The following is a 17,846-nucleotide window of genomic DNA, read 5'->3' on the forward strand; positions in this document are numbered from 1 at the left end:
GGAGAGGCAGCGCTGAAAAATCTATTTGAATTTACTAAAGCTAGATTTTTCACAGTTGATTACTGTGAGTGTGTAGAGAAACATACTGCGGTCGGTCAAGCGAAACGTAGAACAGGGATTACTGAGAGGGTATCAAAGTTGCTTTCCTACGAAGGTAATTATTTCCATTTACTAAGGCTGAAAATCAGTACACACATTCTAAATTAAATATAAATAAAAGTTATTATAGTCAGTCACCTGTATGACGGGACAGAGCCGGTCGGTCGGCCCCAATAGTCGATTGAGGAAATGAAGCATTTTGGCTCGCAATTTTTTCGTTCAGTATGGATTTACTTGAAATTTTCACAGAAGATAGGGAATAGTCCAAGGATCATTTTCTATATCATGCCGCTATCATACGCTAAAACCTTGGGGGTGGTTGCCACCCCATCTCGGGGGTGGGCATTTTTAATTACATTTTAACCATGTAATTCGATGCAAAAAGTGATTCTACGAAAAAAAAGGTTTTTTACATTTTCTTCGTAAAACTAAGATTTTTCGAGTTATTCGCGCTTGAAAATAACAGTTTTTCGACGAAAAAATCGACTTTTTTAGAGGGTTTTTTGAGAATACGTCGAAAAATATGCATTTAATCAAAAAAACTTTGGATATCGAAATTGTATCTTTTAGTAACACAAACCAAATTATTTTCCAATAATATCTTTAAGACCAATACAAACCGAGATACAATGTTAGCTTTTTTCGTCAAATGCATAATTTGAAATATTCAAAGACAAATAATGGGAAAAATTTGCATTTTTCGAGGAAAACTTAAATAATCTTTTTTCAAGTATACAATTAGACCTTTCAAAAAATAATAATAAAAAGTTTCTAGCATGAAAATTAAGCGACTTATAATAAAAAAAATGTCGGTACCTGCTTTTCTCTACGAAAAAATCAGTGAAAATAACCCCCTAACTACCTTCCTAATTCAAAATTGGTCTTCACCTTTCTGTAGTTCCCTTTACATTTATATTATCAATACACTTAAGGAGTTTGACCTATTTAAAATGCCTAATTTTGGAAAAATATTATATCTCACTGTGTACTGATTTTCAGCCTTAATAAATGGATTTAATTACCTTCGTAGGAAAGCAACTTTGATACCCTGTCAGCAATGAGGCCCCTCAAAAATGATTTTGTAGGATTTTTAAAGAGCTATAAAACTGTGTAAATTAAATTCCGTAAGATGCCTTAGTTTTTAATTGGGACGGGTTTAAAGGGCTCGAATAAGGGGGTGTTTGCTGGTAAATAGAGGTTTTAAACAGCTATATCTGTCTAACTATTCACTGTAATGAAAATCTGCGCACAGCTACAATTTAGTAATTTATAATTTTTTCATATCTTCAGTATTTTCGGAGATATTTTGAAGTAAAAGGTAAAAAATACCAAATTGCAAAAAATCAATTTTTTTAAACTCCAATTTTTCCAAAATTAGGCATTTTAAATAGGTCAAACTCCTTGAGTGTATTTATAATATAAATATAGAAGGAACTACAGAAAGGTGAAGACCAATTTTGAATTAGGAAGGTAGTTAGTGGGTTGTTTTCACTGGTTTTTTCGTAAAGAAAAGCAGGTACCGACATTTTTTTGTAAGTCTATGCTAGAAACTTTTTATTATATTTTTTGAGAGGTCTAATTGTATAGTTAAAAAAAGACAATTTAAGTTTTCCTCCAAAAATGCAAATTTTTCCCATTATTTGGCTTTGAATATTTCAAAAGGCATTTGACGAAAAAAGCTAACATTGAACATGCCGTATCTCGGTTTGTATTGGTCATAAATATATTATAGGAAAAGACTTTGGTTTGTGTTACTAAAAGATATAATTTCGATATCTACATTTTTTTTGATTAAATGCATATTTTTCGAGGTATTCTCAAAAAACCCTCTAAAAAAGTCGATTTTTTCGTCGAAAAACTGTTATTTTCAAGCGCGAATAACTCGAGAAATATTAGTTTTACGAAGAAAATGTAAAAAACATTTTTTTCTTAGAATCACTTTTTCCATCGAATTACATGGTTAGAATGTAATAAAAAATTCCCAACCCCGAGATGGGGTGGCAACCACCCCCAAGGTTTTGTATGATAGCGGCATGATATAAAAAATGATCCTTGGACTATTCCCTACCTTCTGTGGAAATTTCAAGTAAATCCATGCTGGACGAAAAAATTGCGAGCCAAAATGCTTCATTTCCTCAATCGACTATTGGGGCCGACCGACCGGCTCTGTCCCGTCATACAGCTGACCGACTATAATAACTTTTATTTATATTTAATTTAGAATGTGTGTACTGATTTTCAGCCTTAGTAAATGGAAATAATTACCTTCGTAGGAAAGCAACTTTGATACCCTCTCAGTAACCCCTGTTCTACGTTTCGCTTGACCGACCGCAGTATGTTTCTCTACACACTCACAGTAATCAACTGTGAAAAATCTAGCTTTAGTAAATTCAAATAGATTTTTCAGCGCTATGTACTAGATTGTACTATTTCTACCCCAATATATCGCGAAGCTCTCTTGAATTTCTGGGCAACCGCATATGATTTCGTAAACGTCTCTTCATTTCATTTCAACAATGTAAGCAATTGATATCTAGACTGCAAGCAGGCCAAATAAATCGTGTGATTTGAACCTCGTGAAGATACTCAGAAACTATCTGAGAAGTCTGGGGCCGTGCATTATCATACATAAATATTGCGTCGTCTCCAAGAATAACCATAAACGGTAAAACAGTGTCTCCTAGAACATGGGTCACATTCTTGTTAAAAACTAACTCCGTACGAGCGTCAAATTATGTCTCCCCATGCCATAACTGACCCTCCACCAAAAAATGGAAGTCCATCGGCAACACATTCTTAAGTGGGTGATCGACGTACGAACCATAAAGGAGGCCGCGCACTGAATCGGCTCGAACCGGTAGGTCGGCTAAGAGCAATCGGCAGATTTTGTTATACATGGAAATAAACGAGCCACTGCGCACCGCTTAAGAACGTTTTACTCGGAACAGCCAGTACCGGGACTCTGTAACTTTTATAGCGAAAGCGTAAGCGTGATTTCCGAACGCTTTCATCAAGTTATACTCTGTAAACTGCTGTCGGATGACGCCGGCAACACCGAATGGAGTTCGGAAGTAAAGCGAAACGTGATTATTTGTGGTTTCGTTTCACCACTTTTAGCGCTTAGAGTGACGTATTAAAAGAAGAAATTGACAATTTTACTTGGTTTTGAGGTTGTTTTTTACCACGTTTCGTTTTTTTGGCCGTTGTTGTTTACAAATACATAGTGTACTTGAGTTTTCAGTTTTCACAAATACATTTTTTTAACATAGAAATATATATAATGTTATCCATCAACGGTTGCAATTCATTAAAAAGGTAATGGAATAAATCTTTATTTAATCTAAACAACTCTATGAATCGTAAATCCGGCAAACCAAAATAATCACTTCTATCCCTTAAAAATCTACCTTCTTCACGAAGCAGCCGTAACTGATCCCTACGTTCTTGTTCGTCGAAAATTATTAAATTTATAGGCAACATTTTATTTAATTTCAACAATAAACACTTGTTTTTGTTTACCTTATGCTTTTTTGGAATTATAGGTTAGTTAAATCTGTCAAATATGTAGAATCACATCACATTTCCACAGGACGGAGTTTATCTATGACGTAGAACAAGACAATTATTACAGAACTCTAAAATCTTGAAACGACGTGCTGTGTTGCCGTTAATTTTTACCCAATCGTTCGTTTCAATTCGGTCCAGTTCGTAGAGTATTGCGATAGTATAGCGAAGCGAAGCCACACAATACAGAGTACGATTCGAACTGAACCGTTGCTTTGCTACGCTTCGCTACGACTTGCTTACGCTTTCGCTATAAAAGTTATAGAGTCCCACTGCAGATCGCCGAACAGGGAGAAGTTGGTTTTTTGCGGTTTCCCAACTTCATTGCACAATTATACCTGTTCGTCCCAAGAAAATAGCCGCAACTATTTTCTCCACTCGAACGCACACTGTCCACGCTGCGCTCAAAGCCACCTCCTGACCGCCGACGAGGGACGCAGGTTCGCCTGTCGTTGTACAATGGTTTCTAGGGAGACTGGTCGAGAGCAAAGCACGGACAGTACACGTAAATGTCTATGGAACCAACAACAATCCATCAAACTTTCTTCTCTGTTGACTTCTTAGCCTTCTGGACACCACCGTCCGGCATAACCCAGGATCCAAGAACACCAGGACACGGCGCTTGCCCCAGTGTGTTTTTCGGACTGTTTGCTTTTGCTGCCAACACTACACATTCACTACAAACCCTGAAGAGGACAAAATCCTAAACGGGGAAGCACATTGAACGCATTTCTTCTAAGCATTTTCTAGACAAGCAAATCAAACAATGTGATGACTGCAGATCGTCTCCGCTTCGGCGGAGAATGATAGAGGCAAAAACCGCCGAACGTTCCGGTTTCCGATGCCGTTGTGTATTTTAGCAGGGGCTGTCGACGCACTATGACTGACGAACTTCTTATAGAAAGTGTGCGGGAATATGTAATTTGTAATATTATTGTTAATGAGGAATTAATGAGAAATTAATTGTTAACGAGGAAGTTTCCTTGTGAGGAGACGGGCATTAACAACTAAAAAACAATGTTTCAAAATGAAATAAGTCCAAAATACTTATCAAGAACTGATAGAATAAAGTTTGAACTTGAATTTAGGTACTTCGTGATTTCAAAAATGATATTTTTTACTTATGGTTTTGAGCCTTGTACATCGTCATCTTTCGTTCTTTTTTCAATTTTAAATTGTTTATAACTCGAAAACGATCAACTTTGAATAAAAATTACAAAAGACCTTTATTCATTAATTATAATTTTTATCCGTTAATAGCTAGATGAAGTTCGACCTTACATCGTGTAGACTAATTTATTTTAGATGAAAATTGGGATAATTTAGAGTGACCGCTAGCCTTTCTTCAGGAGATATTGATTTTCGAAAGTTTGTGTCCTGCTTTCTAAGGGGTAATAGCTCAACGAGTTCATAAAATTTAACACTACACATTCGAAAATATTTGAAAAACTTTTCGTCATCTTTGAATAGGTCGGGAAACAAATGATAAAGGTATCCATAAGTTTGTCGCTTTAAATTAACGTTATGAATCCAATATCTTGGTTTTTATATTTCATTGCACGCTAAGGCAATCATAACATCTTCTTCAGGATCTGATGAACTAGAACTCATTTTTAAAATCAGTGAAGTCTATATCATACTTTTGCTGACACGAAATTGCCGATGTGCCGATGCCGAGTACGCCGTGGAGATCGAGTAAGTGCGGCGCGGGTACAGTTTGTCGATCGTACCGTTCCGAGCCGACCGATCCGAGCCTATTCAGTGCGCGGCCTCCTTAATACCACAGTTTAACAACGCGACGATGGTTTTACTCGCGGCTCGTTGGTGTTGATCGACTAGCGAGCCTGATCGTTGAGAAATTCAAGCTCCTTATAATACCATAATTTTGGCAGATACAAATGTTCAATTCCGGAGCCTGTTCTCATGCTTGCCATAACCTCATTACGTTCTTTCCTGTAGAAAGCTAGCAATAGCTATTTTTTTTCTTGGCATCGGCTTTAATTCCATTCATAATTTTTTTGGCAAGAGTTGCGGTATATATACAGGGTGAGGCAAATAAAGGGCCTATTAGAAATATCTCGAGAACTAAAGGCAACAGAATCATGAAAATTGGAATAAAGGGGTTTTGAAGGATGATCTATTAAATGAAAATATTTTCATATCTTTGCAACTTCCGGTTATACCGGAAGTTGCTTATAACTTCGTTTTTTTTAATGGGAGACCCTGTATATTTTTACATTTTTGGATTCACTTCGATGTCTTCTTTCTTAAAATATGAGGTTTTGTAATATTATACAGGGTGTTTTAAAAGATAATTACGTTTTTTTTATTAATTTCGTAGCAAAATTAACACCCTGTAGAATTGTAGTAGTTTGACATCTAAAACTCTACTTACGTTCAAATTATTTTTAATATACTCTACTATTGTTAAGAATCATTAGTATAGCTAAATTTTTAATTTTAGTGTACAGGGTTGGTCGAAACTCGGAATGAGTACTTTTTGAGTTTTATTAAATGGAACACCCTGTATTTTAGTATTGTAATGAAATGATATTTTATGGTACTTTTTTATTTCTTAAGCATTCCCTATACCTAACTGCTTTAATTTGTGCTTAATTGTTAATCGCACCAACAGTCTTAACTACGTAGGTATTTTGATAGCTAAACCATTATTGGTAATTTTAAGGGGAGTCTGGATTAATATGTATTTATTTCTGAAAAATTATTTGGGACTGAGTATTTTCACGGCCAACCTAATAAAATTTTACGTATTTTTTGTTGCAATTAATGTTTAGCTTGAATCACCAATACCTCACAAATTAAAGCAGTTAGGTATAGGGAATGCTTAAGAAATAAAAAAGTACTATAAAATATCATTTTACTACAATACAAAAATACAGGGTGTTCCATTTAAGAAAACTCAGAAAATAATCATTCCGAGTTTCGACCAAACCTGTATACTAAAATTAAAAATTTAACTATACTAATGATTCTTAACAATAGTAGAGTATATTAAAAATCATTTGAACGTAAGTAGAGTTTTAGATGTCAAACTACTACAATTCTACAGGGTGTGAATGTTGCTACAAAATTAATAAAAAAACGTAATTATCTTTTAAAATACCTTGTATAATATTACAAAACCTCATATTTTAAGAAAGAAGACATCGAAGAGAATCCAAAAATGTAAAAATATACAGGGTGTCCCATTTAAAAAAGCGAAGTTATAAGCAACATCCGGTATAACCGGAAGTTGCAAAGAGATGAAAATATTTTCATTTAATAGATCATCCTTCAAAACCCCTTCATTCCAATTTTCATGATTCTGTTGCCTTTAGTTCTCGATATATTTCTAATAGGCCAGTTATCTGCCTCACCCTATATATAATACATACACATGCGGCAAGTCGAATTTGAAACTGCCGTGACCGTTGGGTGCTCAAAGCTTTAGGAACGACAAATACGTCATCTCTAGCTGTTGTAATTTTGTCTCGATCTGAACCAGGTCTTCGAGTAAGCAGGCCAGTCTCGTCGTACCGTGGTTATACTCGTTACATACTTGAGAGACTTACATTAATTATACTTAATTTTATGTTCGGCAGTGTATTTTAAAACTTTTATGTATTTCGCTAAATTGTTGTAGCAATTCTTCTTTTGCTTTTTTGTTCTACGACATAGTGTTTATTCTATATCCCAGTTCCTGTGATGTTGATGTGCAGCTGTCATATCACATTTCGAGGGTCTTTCTAAAGATCTTTAGGTAAGTACAGTAGAAGCTCTTTATTCGCGGTGTATACTGTATACGTTCCGTAAGTATGCCGCGAATACGGAAACCGTGAATATGGAATGGGAATTTATACAGGGTTATAGGGGATACGTTCCTGGGTGACGAAATAAAAAAGTAAATACCTAAAAAAATCAGTTTAATTGAAGTTTTGACCACACAGATTGATTAATTACATATGGTCTTAAACTTTAGGCAATGATTTAAAAAATTTAGTAGTTTTTAAATTTGGTTGGCAGTTTTTAAAAATTGTTTCAGTTCAGACTGATATTCAGCAGTTGTATTAGCAATTTGCCTTCTAAAAATATGACTTCGTTCCTTAAATGGATCAATTTTCATAAAGAAATCACAAAGCTCATTTGCCATTCTTAAACTTTCACTTAAATTTTTTAAATTAAATGTCACGTTTTCAGTGATCGTTGAAGCCTCTTCTTCAATGGGTTGTGAATTTAACATTTCCTCCAAGTCTGTTTCAGTCAAATCTTCATTTTGCGATTCAAGCATCTCCTGGATGTCACTTGATTCTAACTGTTCGAACCTATCTCGTCTATCCCACTAATCCTACCCGCAATTTCGGCAATGTTTGCAGTTAAATATTGAACTTGCACTGATTGTTTCGCATTTCCCGCGCTTAGAACAGGCCACAGTTTTTTCCAGCATGATTTCAATGTGCATGGTTTCAGTTTCAGTTCCTGTAAGGATGCTTTTATGTTTACGATGCATATTTTCACTTTGTGATAAAACTGATTTTTTTCGGATCGAAACCCGTTTTTCATTCTTTTTAGTCAACATTATAAATTAGGAAGACAGCGGAAGAAGAGATGAGATTGCTTAATTACAATTTTTGTAACGAATGGAAAACAATAAACACGCAATGCGGCTGTTGCCAAAGCATGGAACCTGCGATTGCGGCAGATCTTAATACTCTATGTTTTGAGTAATACTTTATTTTATTTAAACATTCTCATTGTTTATAGTCTCAAAAACACCGACGACGGCGACAGCGGGTTACCTCAGAGAAACTGCGATAGCTTTTGGAAACTTAATCTAGATGTAGTTGTAATAAGGTCAATTTCATTTAAAATGCTTCTTATTTAGGTCTATTATAAAATTTGATCCGCGAATAAAGAAACCTTGGGCCGCGAATATAGGAATTGGGTCGCATTTTTTCAATCCGCGAATAAAGGAAGCGCGAATATGGAGCTTTTACTGTATTGGGTTTATGTGTTTTTGCCCATTTCGCGATTTTTCCTGGGTGTATTCTGTCCACATGCTCTCTCCATTTCGTGATCGTGTCCATCTCGCGACATTCTGGACTTTACGGCCTTCTCTACTAGTTGTTGTATTATGAAGATCCGTGGCTTGTATATCTATAGATACTGAATCCTTGTTGTTCTTGTGATATGCACCCGTGTTGAGCTGCCCCCCCCCCCACTTGCAAAAATTAAAAAACAAATAGCCCTGATTTATGAGCTATTTATGAGCTCTCATATTCCGCAAACTAAAAATTTTGAGCTCGTTCCACTGAGCAGGAATTTAATACCCTAGTGGGGGGGCTGAGTCAGCCCCCCCCCCCACTACTTAAAAATAGGAATATTGAATCGGTTTTTGCGGCAGAATTACGAGCTATTTATGAGCTCTTGAAATTATATACTTTCGATTTTTGAGCTCATCCCCTTCACCCCCAAACAACCCTTTAATTGATTTAACTTAAGAGAAAGATGCTGAGAAAACTTAAAATATATCGTATTGCGGATATAATTCATATAGCTTATATACTCTAAGAATAAACTATTAAATCAAGAGCATTTCGATTATTGAGCTACAACCCCTTCGCAAGAAAACCACCCTATCTTCCCGGCTTAAGAGAAAGTTGTACTTAAAATGCATTAAACTAATTATTTGGCGACTACATATCATTTAATAATTTATAACCTTCCAAATTACGCGCATTTAGATCAGTAAATTGCAATTTATTTTGTATAGTGCAGTCACTGAAGGTAAAAATCAACGATTACCTTCAATTTCGGTGAACCTTCATCGATTTTCACGAAAATTGGTCAGTAGTTAGAGGATACGTCAAGAAACAAAGGTGACATGGTACCACCTTGCGCCTTTACCCTGAGGGTGGATACCGCCCCTTCTCGGGGGTGAAAATTATTTTATAAAAAATAAATGCACAAATCAATAAAACAACAAATTAAAAGCAAAATTTATTATATAAAGTTAATAAAATAAGTCAATACTTTTTAAGAAGTTATTAAAGATCAAAGATATTAATTATTTGTGAAAAAAATGCATGTTTTGAAGAGGTTTTTTGTAAATCACTGAAAAACTAAGTTTTTACAAAAAAGTTAATAGTAGTTTAATTCGTATAGCTTATATTCTAAGAATAAACTCTTAAATCACGCGTCTTTCGATTATAGAGCTACAAGCCCTTCGCAAGAAAACGACCCCATATTCCCAGCTTAAGAGAGAGTTGTTCTTAAAATAATTTAAATTAATTATTTGGCGACTACATATCGTTTAATAATTTATGAGCTTGCAAAATATACGCATCTCAATTATTGAATTGCCATTTTCTTTCTATAGTGCAGTCACTGAAGGTAAAAATCAACTATTACCTTCGATTTCGAATTTGCAATAACAACTGGGGGTTTTAGCCTGGGGTATATGTCACCCCTTCTCGGGAGTGAAAATTACTTTATTAAAAATAACCCCACAAATCGAGAGAGGAACAAACTGTAAGCAAAATTTGTTATATAATGTGATTAAAATAAATCAATACTTTTTGACTTATTAAAGATCAAATATTTTAATTTTTGGAAAGAAAATGCATGCTTTAGAGCGATTTTTCATAAATGACTCAAAAACTGTAAGTTTTTACAAAAAAGTTTTCATCACTAAAATTGAAGCTAATAAAAAATATAATAAATTGCTTACTTGAAAAACCCTTTAATGTTAATTTAAAGTAAGTTATTGGTAATTAAATGTATATTTTTTTCCGCGACTGTTCAAATCTAAAGGTTCAAGCTTAAGTAACGGGAAAGAGATGCATTTTATAACACTTAGGTACTAAATACTTGTCAAAGTACTTAGAAATACCTATGAAAAATAAGATCCAGAAAAAGTTGATAGTATCAAAATCCGCTCACCAATTTTCGTGAAAATGAATGGAGATTTATCGAAATTGAAGGTCATAGTTGATTTTTACCTTCAGTGACTGCACTATAGAAAGAAAATGACAATTCAATAATTGAGATGCGTATATTTTGCGAGCTCATAAATTATTAAACAATATATAGTCGACAAATAATTAATTTAAATTATTTTAAGTACAACCCTCTCTTAAGCCGGGAATATGGGATGGTTTTCTTGCGAAGGGGTTGTAGTTCAATAATCGAAAGGCGCGTGATTTTAGAGTTTATTCTTAGAATATAAGCTATACGAATTATACTACTATTAACTTTTTTGTAAATAAGTTTTTAAAAGATTTAAAATGCATGTTTTGAAGAAGTTTTTTGTAAATCACTGAAAAACTGTTTTTTCAGTGATTTACAAAAAACTTCTTCAAAACATGCATTTTTTTCAAAAATAATTAAAATCTTTGATCTTTAATAACTTAAAAAGTATTTACTTATTTTATTAACTTTATATAATAAATTTTGCTTTTAATTTGTTCTTTTATTGATTTGTGCAGTTATTTTTTATAAAATAATTTTCACCCCCGAGAAGGGGCGGTATCCACCCTCAGGGTAAAGGCGCAAGGTGGTACCATGTCACCTTTGTTTCTTGACGTATTCTCTAACCACTGACCAATTTTCGTGAAAATCGATGAAGGTTCACCGAAATTGAAGGTAATCGTTTATTTTTACCTTCAGTGACTGCACTATACAAAATAAATTGCAATTTACTTATCTAAATGCGCGTAATTTGGAAGCTTATAAATTATTAAATGATATGTAGTCGCCAAATAATTAGTTTAACGCATTTTAAGTACAACTTTCTCTTAAGCCGGGAAGATAGGGTGGTTTTCTGGCGAAGGGGTTGTAGCTCAATAATCGAAATGCTCTTGATTTAATAGTTTATTCTTAGAGTATATAAGCTATAGGAATTATATTCGCAATACGATATATTTTAAGTTTTCTCAGCATCTTTCTCTTAAGTTAAATCAATTAAAGGGTTGTTTGGGGGTGAAGGGGATGAGCTCAAAAATCGAAAGTATATAATTTCAAGAGCTCATAAATAGCTCGTAATTCTGCCGCAAAAACCGATTCAATATTCCTATTTTTAAGTAGTGGGGGGGGGCTGACACTAGGGTATTAAATTCCTGCTCAGTGGAACGAGCTCAAAATTTTTAGTTTGCGGAATATGAGAGCTCATAAATAGCTCATAAATCAGGGCTATTTGTTTTTTAATTTTTGCAAGTGGGGGGGGGCAGCTCAACACGGGTGTGATATGCCTACGGTGTTAAAACTTCGGTTACATGATTTTTGTAACAATTTCGATGTAGACTGTAGCAACGTTATTTACACCAGGGAAATAAGGCAAAAATATACCATGTTCGGGACACTTGAGCAGCCAGGTTGCAAATGGGTTTTTTGTATACTATATACCTAAACATTATAAATACAAAAATGCCCGTCACAGTTTGGACGAGAAATTTAGTTATTAACAAATAAGGGTCAAAAATTGGAGTTTTTTCGTTTAAATCGCTACAGGTAAAAATAGTGTAATTAAATATCTTATTTATAATATTTTTCTTTTAGTAGATGAGCCAAGGTTTAAAACAGCGCTTTTTGAATTTTGGTCCGATCATTTGTTGCTTCGGATATTGCAAAAATAAAACTAAAATTTCGAAAATAAAAAATTTGCTATAACTTTTGCGAAAATGAATTTAAGACTTTCATATTGCATAAAAAGTTGAGTCAAACCGTCCAAACAATGCATAAAAGATTTTAAGACGATTCGTCAATTAGTTTAAATTTTATTAAATTTGTTTATCGCAAAGAGCTTTTTTTCGCAATGTTATTGTTCAGAAAATAATAATGATACAGCAATTTTGTGAAAACAATATGAAAGAAGAATAATCATATTTTCAAAGTATTTAAAAAAATCATTAAAAAGTCATTTTTGTCACTCAGAAAATATTTTAATAAAATAGAGTCATTTTTGGCTTATAAACAATTTGAACAACTTTGTTAGTATTGACTGTAGGCTAAAACTACAATGGGATTTGAAAAACTGGTATTTTTGTACTAATTTTCAAAGAAAAACTTTTTACCTATGTTAATTACGGTCAAAGTTAGCCACTTTTTTTATTTAATTGACGGATACTTTGTTTATAACAATTAAGCAACCTAACTTGAGCTATTTTGAAGTTGAAGATATATAGTTTATGTGTAAAAGTTTGAGTAAACTTTGAACCTTAACAGAGTGGTTAATAAAGTTTTAAAAATGGCGTCCGAACGGAATTAATTCGTGGTCAGTGGAGAGGAATTAATAAAATCCGTGCACTCAAAAAATGAAACTGATTCTGCAAAAATATGCTGCGATTAATATCGCCGGAGCTTGTTGACGGATTTTGATCATAATTTGTTTAATTTGTATGTACTCGTAGTCTTATAAAGTACGTTATGTACACACATCCCCACCTAACATTACAAAATGTTAGGGGGAACTCCCCTTGTCACTCAGTGATATGAAAAATAGATTACGACCAATTCTAAGACCTACCGACTATACATATATAATTTCATAAAAATCGGTCAAGCGGTCTCGGAGGAGTATGGAAACTAACACTGTGACAGGAGAATTTTATGGATGTAAAGATGTAGATGGCTATTAACAAATAGGGGTTGGTGATAAAAGAATGAAAATTAAGGGTTGTATGTATTTTTTAATTCTACGTCATATAAAATTAAGGTAGATAATTTTGTCTAAAAAAAATAAAAAAAAAATGTCAGGGGGGCAGCCCTCCTTATAACTTATGGGTATAAAGAATATATTTAAACCTCTTCTCCGTCCTATAGGATATACGCGTAAAATTTTATAAACATCGGCCAAGCCGTTTCAGAGTAGTATGGTAACTAACACTGTTACAGGAGAATTTGATGTATATAGAAGTAACTGCGAATTAAATAATAAAAGTGGCTAACTTTGAGCCTAATTAACCTAGGCCAAAATTTTTTTTTCTGAAAATCCGTGTAAAAATACCTGCTTTTGAAATCCTAAAGTAGATTTACTCTATAGTCAATATTAACAAAGCTATTCAAATTGTTTTTAAGCCAAAAATGCCTCTATTTTACTAAACTTTTTTCGGAATAATCAAAACTACTTTTTAATGATTTTTTTCAAGACTTTGAAAACATAACTATTTTTCTTGCGTGTGGTTTCCACGGAATTGCTATGTCATTATTATTTTCTGAACAATAACATTGCGAAGAAAAGCTCTTTGCGATAAACAAATTGAATAAAATTTAAGCTAATTGACGAATCATCTTAAAATTTTTTGTGTATTATATGGAATGTTTGATTCAACTTTTCGTGCAATATGAAAGTCTTAAGGCCATTTTCGCAAAAGTTATAGCACATTTTTTATTTTTAAAATTTTAGCCTTATATTGCAATTTCCGAAGCAAAAAATGATCGGTTCAAAATTCAAAAAATGCCATTTTAAACCTTGGCTCATCTACTAAAATACGAATACTCTAAATAATTTATATAATTACCCTATTTTTACCTGTAGCGATTTAAACGAAAAAACTGCCATTTTTGACCCTTATTTGTTAATAACTAAGTTTCTCGTCCGAACTGTGACGGGCATTTTTGTATGTATAATGTATTAGGTATATAGTACCCAAAAAACCCATTTGCAACCTGGCTGCTCAAGTGTCCCGACAAAAACCTTATTTCTCTGGACTAATTCCTTTGATATTGTGTGGGTCAGTTTTTAGTCTATTTATGTATTTTGGAATTGTTCTCCAATCCTCTGGTATGGTACTACCTATATCTTATTATTATTTTTTAATATATTATTGTCAATTCTATCACGATCTCTGTACTTAATAAGCTCATTATTCCTTATATCATCAGTATAGCCATTTTTTGTTTGTCATTTTCTTGATTGCTATTTTTACCTCTTTAAAAGTTATATCTTCGTCATTGTCAATATCCTTGTCAATATCTTTCTTACTGTGTCAAAACACATGTTCTTCGGTGTATGTAAGGGAGGCATTTTGCAGATTATTGAAATGTTCTCTTCAGGGATCAGGTTTTATAAATTGTAGGAATTTTAAATATTTAGGGTCAATGATAAGCCGAGATGGTACTTGTATGAAAGAAATAGAAATGAAAATGCCACGGGGAAAATAATCCACGAAAGCACTCCATGGAGTGATAACAATCTAATCAAAGAAAACAAAAAAAAAGAATCTTTTAATGACAACAACAATACGAAATAAAATAAGAACAGAAAGAATTTACTTTATAAGAAGAAGTCTACAAATCACCAAAGAGGATAGAATAATAACAGAGGACATATGGAACATAATGGAAGTAGAAGTATCAATTACAAAAAAGTTAGAAAACAGTGCAAAGCCATATTCGAGGTGTGCAAGTACTTGGAAGGGGAAACGAGAAACGACCCTGCGCGAGTCGCGGAGAAATATTGCAACTATCTTAAATAATTCATATTGTCAATTGAAATTGTCAAATTGACGTATATTTCATACCTTCTGTCAATGAAGCAGAAAAATTATATATTGCTCCACAATATTGATATGATATGCAATTATTATATAAAGGTAAATTTAATTTATTTTATTTTGCTTGCAGTACTGCATTTTAATAACTAATTTTATTTACTACATACAATTGTTGACGTTTTCATAACATAACCTGAATCTTATTTTTTCTTCTTATTATTTTTTTGGACTATGGCCTTGACAATTATCCAGTAACCAGGACTAATATAATTGGCCAACATAATTAAAAGTGCGAATTTTAGTATAGAGCGTAGAAATAGGGGTCGCTTTGCCGAACTTGCACGGTCCCAATAGTGTTACGGGCATATATACAAAGAATGTCAGAGCACAATTGGTCGAAAAGAATATTGGACTAGGACCCGCCGGAAAGAACACGGAGAAGAAAACCTGCTATGAGATAGAAAACGTATACAAGAAACGATATGATATATAGAGACCACAGAGAAGGTGACTGGAAGAGTGAAGTGCTGTGTAGGATGAAAACGGCGAATTCATAATGGGAAAAATCCGAAAAAGAAGATTTGAGGGATGAAGCTGCCTTACTCTTTGTACCAACTCGGATGTTAGTTCGGTTTTCATTTTGTGTATTGATAATTTCTCATACTTCCTTTAGTCTGAGAAATTTAAACGTATCATTATAACCCGTGACCTTGATGTTTCCCTCTGTCCTGTATGTGCCATGTCCTCCGGAATGAACCATTCCTCTGACTATGCTTAGAACCTGCAATTGTCTAGTCCAAAGTGCATACTAATAACATTAGATAAAGTTTCTACAGTTTTAAGCATCTAATCTAGGTGGTTTTGAGTAGAAGCCATTAATTTCAAATCATCCATATTAGTAGGGGAGGAAAGTATGCTAAATTTGCAGTTACTCCATATTACTCCAGAGATAGATTGGGTTGTGAAGATTAGGTCCTAAAATCAAAAAAAGTTAAGTAAAGTTTTCCATTTAAGTGGGGACTTTCCATTTTTTAATTTAATTTTCCATTTCCAGCAATCGTTTTTTCCGATTATAGCGCAATCTATCCACCATCGACCATTTATAATGCTTAACGTGGAATCGAGAAACATTATATTTAACTTCATACATTTAATTTATAAATAACTTTGGAAAACTCCTGATACAGGGTGAGTCATGAGGAACTGTACATACTCCTACCTCGTATAGAGGCCCATATGGGGAATAACAAATGACCATTAAAAAATGTCTGCTCCCATTGTTTAATAATATACAGGGCGAGTTTCGCATTTTGACAGAAATTTGTATTCGTCATAATTTTTGAACGGTCACATCGATGTGTCTCTTATTTTGGTCAATCGTTACACTATTGCCACCTAATCAACTGATTTATTCAAACTAGAAAAAAATCAGGTCCGGCTTTAAAAAAATTAGTTCGTTTGGGTATTAGAAAAAATTTCACCCTGTATAAGCTTTTTGAAAACTCTAATATGAATTTTACAAATTAGACAAGTAGACAATTAAAATAACATATTTATTTTTTTCCGCACACGATTGTTTAATTTTTTATAAAAAAATCAAATTTGATTATGAATTAAAAGTTTGGTAAAGTGAACCATAGATTTAACAAAATTAACTTTTATTACCAAAATTAATTTTTTTTTTGAACAAATATTTAATTTATGTTACCACCAATCAACTGATTTATTCAAACAAGAAAAAAATCAGGCCCGGATTTAAAAAATAAATTCGTTTTGGTCTTATAAAAAATTTCACCCTGTATACGCTTTTTGAAAACTCTAATAAGATTTTTACAAATTAGACAAATAGGCAATTAAAATGGCATATTTATTTTTTTCCCCACACGATTACTTAATTTTTAATAAAATAAAATCAAATTTGACTATGAATAATTAAAAGTTTGGTAAAAAGATTAAAAAAAAACTTTTATTACAAAAATGAATTTTTTGTTGAACAAATATTTAATTTATGTTATCACCCAATCAACTGATTTATTCAAACTAGAAAAAAATCAGGCCCGGATTTAAATAATTAGTTTGTTTGGGTCTTAGAAAAAATTTCAACTTGTATACGTTTTTTCAAAACTCTAATATGAATTTTACAAATAAGACAAATAGGCAATTGAAATGGCATATGTATTTTTTCCCCACACGATTACTTATTTTTTTATTATAAAATCAAATTTGACTATGCATAAAAAGTTTGGCAAAGTTTTTGCATAGATTTAAAAAAATTAACTTTTTTTACAAAAATTAATTTACAAAAACAACGTTTTTCTTAAAATTAAAAGTTTTATCATTTTTTTTTTTTTCTATAACACGTCTAGATCTAAAACTTCCCATAACACTTCTTTTGGACTCCATAGTTTAACATAGACGTGATCAGATTGATAAATTTTAAATTTTTCCACCTAATTTTTGCGATTTACAAGTTTGCAACTTTTACAAGAAGAAGACTGAAAGTCTACAACAATTTTCATAGTCTTCACAATGGTAAGAGGTATGTGCTGTAAAAATTTCAGAAAAAAATATTAAAATGGAACATAGTTGTAGCGAGTTAAACCCTGAGTTCATTTTTTTTTTTTTCATTTTTAGGTTAAAATTCCCATTTTGACAAATTTGATTTTTTAATAAAAAATTAACTAATCGTGTGGG

At 32.9% G+C, this 17,846-nt stretch overlaps 1 protein-coding gene across 1 annotated transcript in view; it reads left to right on the forward strand.

Moving 5' to 3' along the window:
- Positions 1–17,846, forward strand: part of LOC126886270 (diacylglycerol kinase eta) — a 144,577-nt gene that overhangs the window by 93,639 nt on the left and 33,092 nt on the right. The window lies entirely within an intron of this gene.

This window comes from Diabrotica virgifera, chromosome 6, assembly GCF_917563875.1.
Source record: "Diabrotica virgifera virgifera chromosome 6, PGI_DIABVI_V3a".
Classification (NCBI taxonomy): domain Eukaryota; kingdom Metazoa; phylum Arthropoda; class Insecta; order Coleoptera; family Chrysomelidae; genus Diabrotica; species Diabrotica virgifera.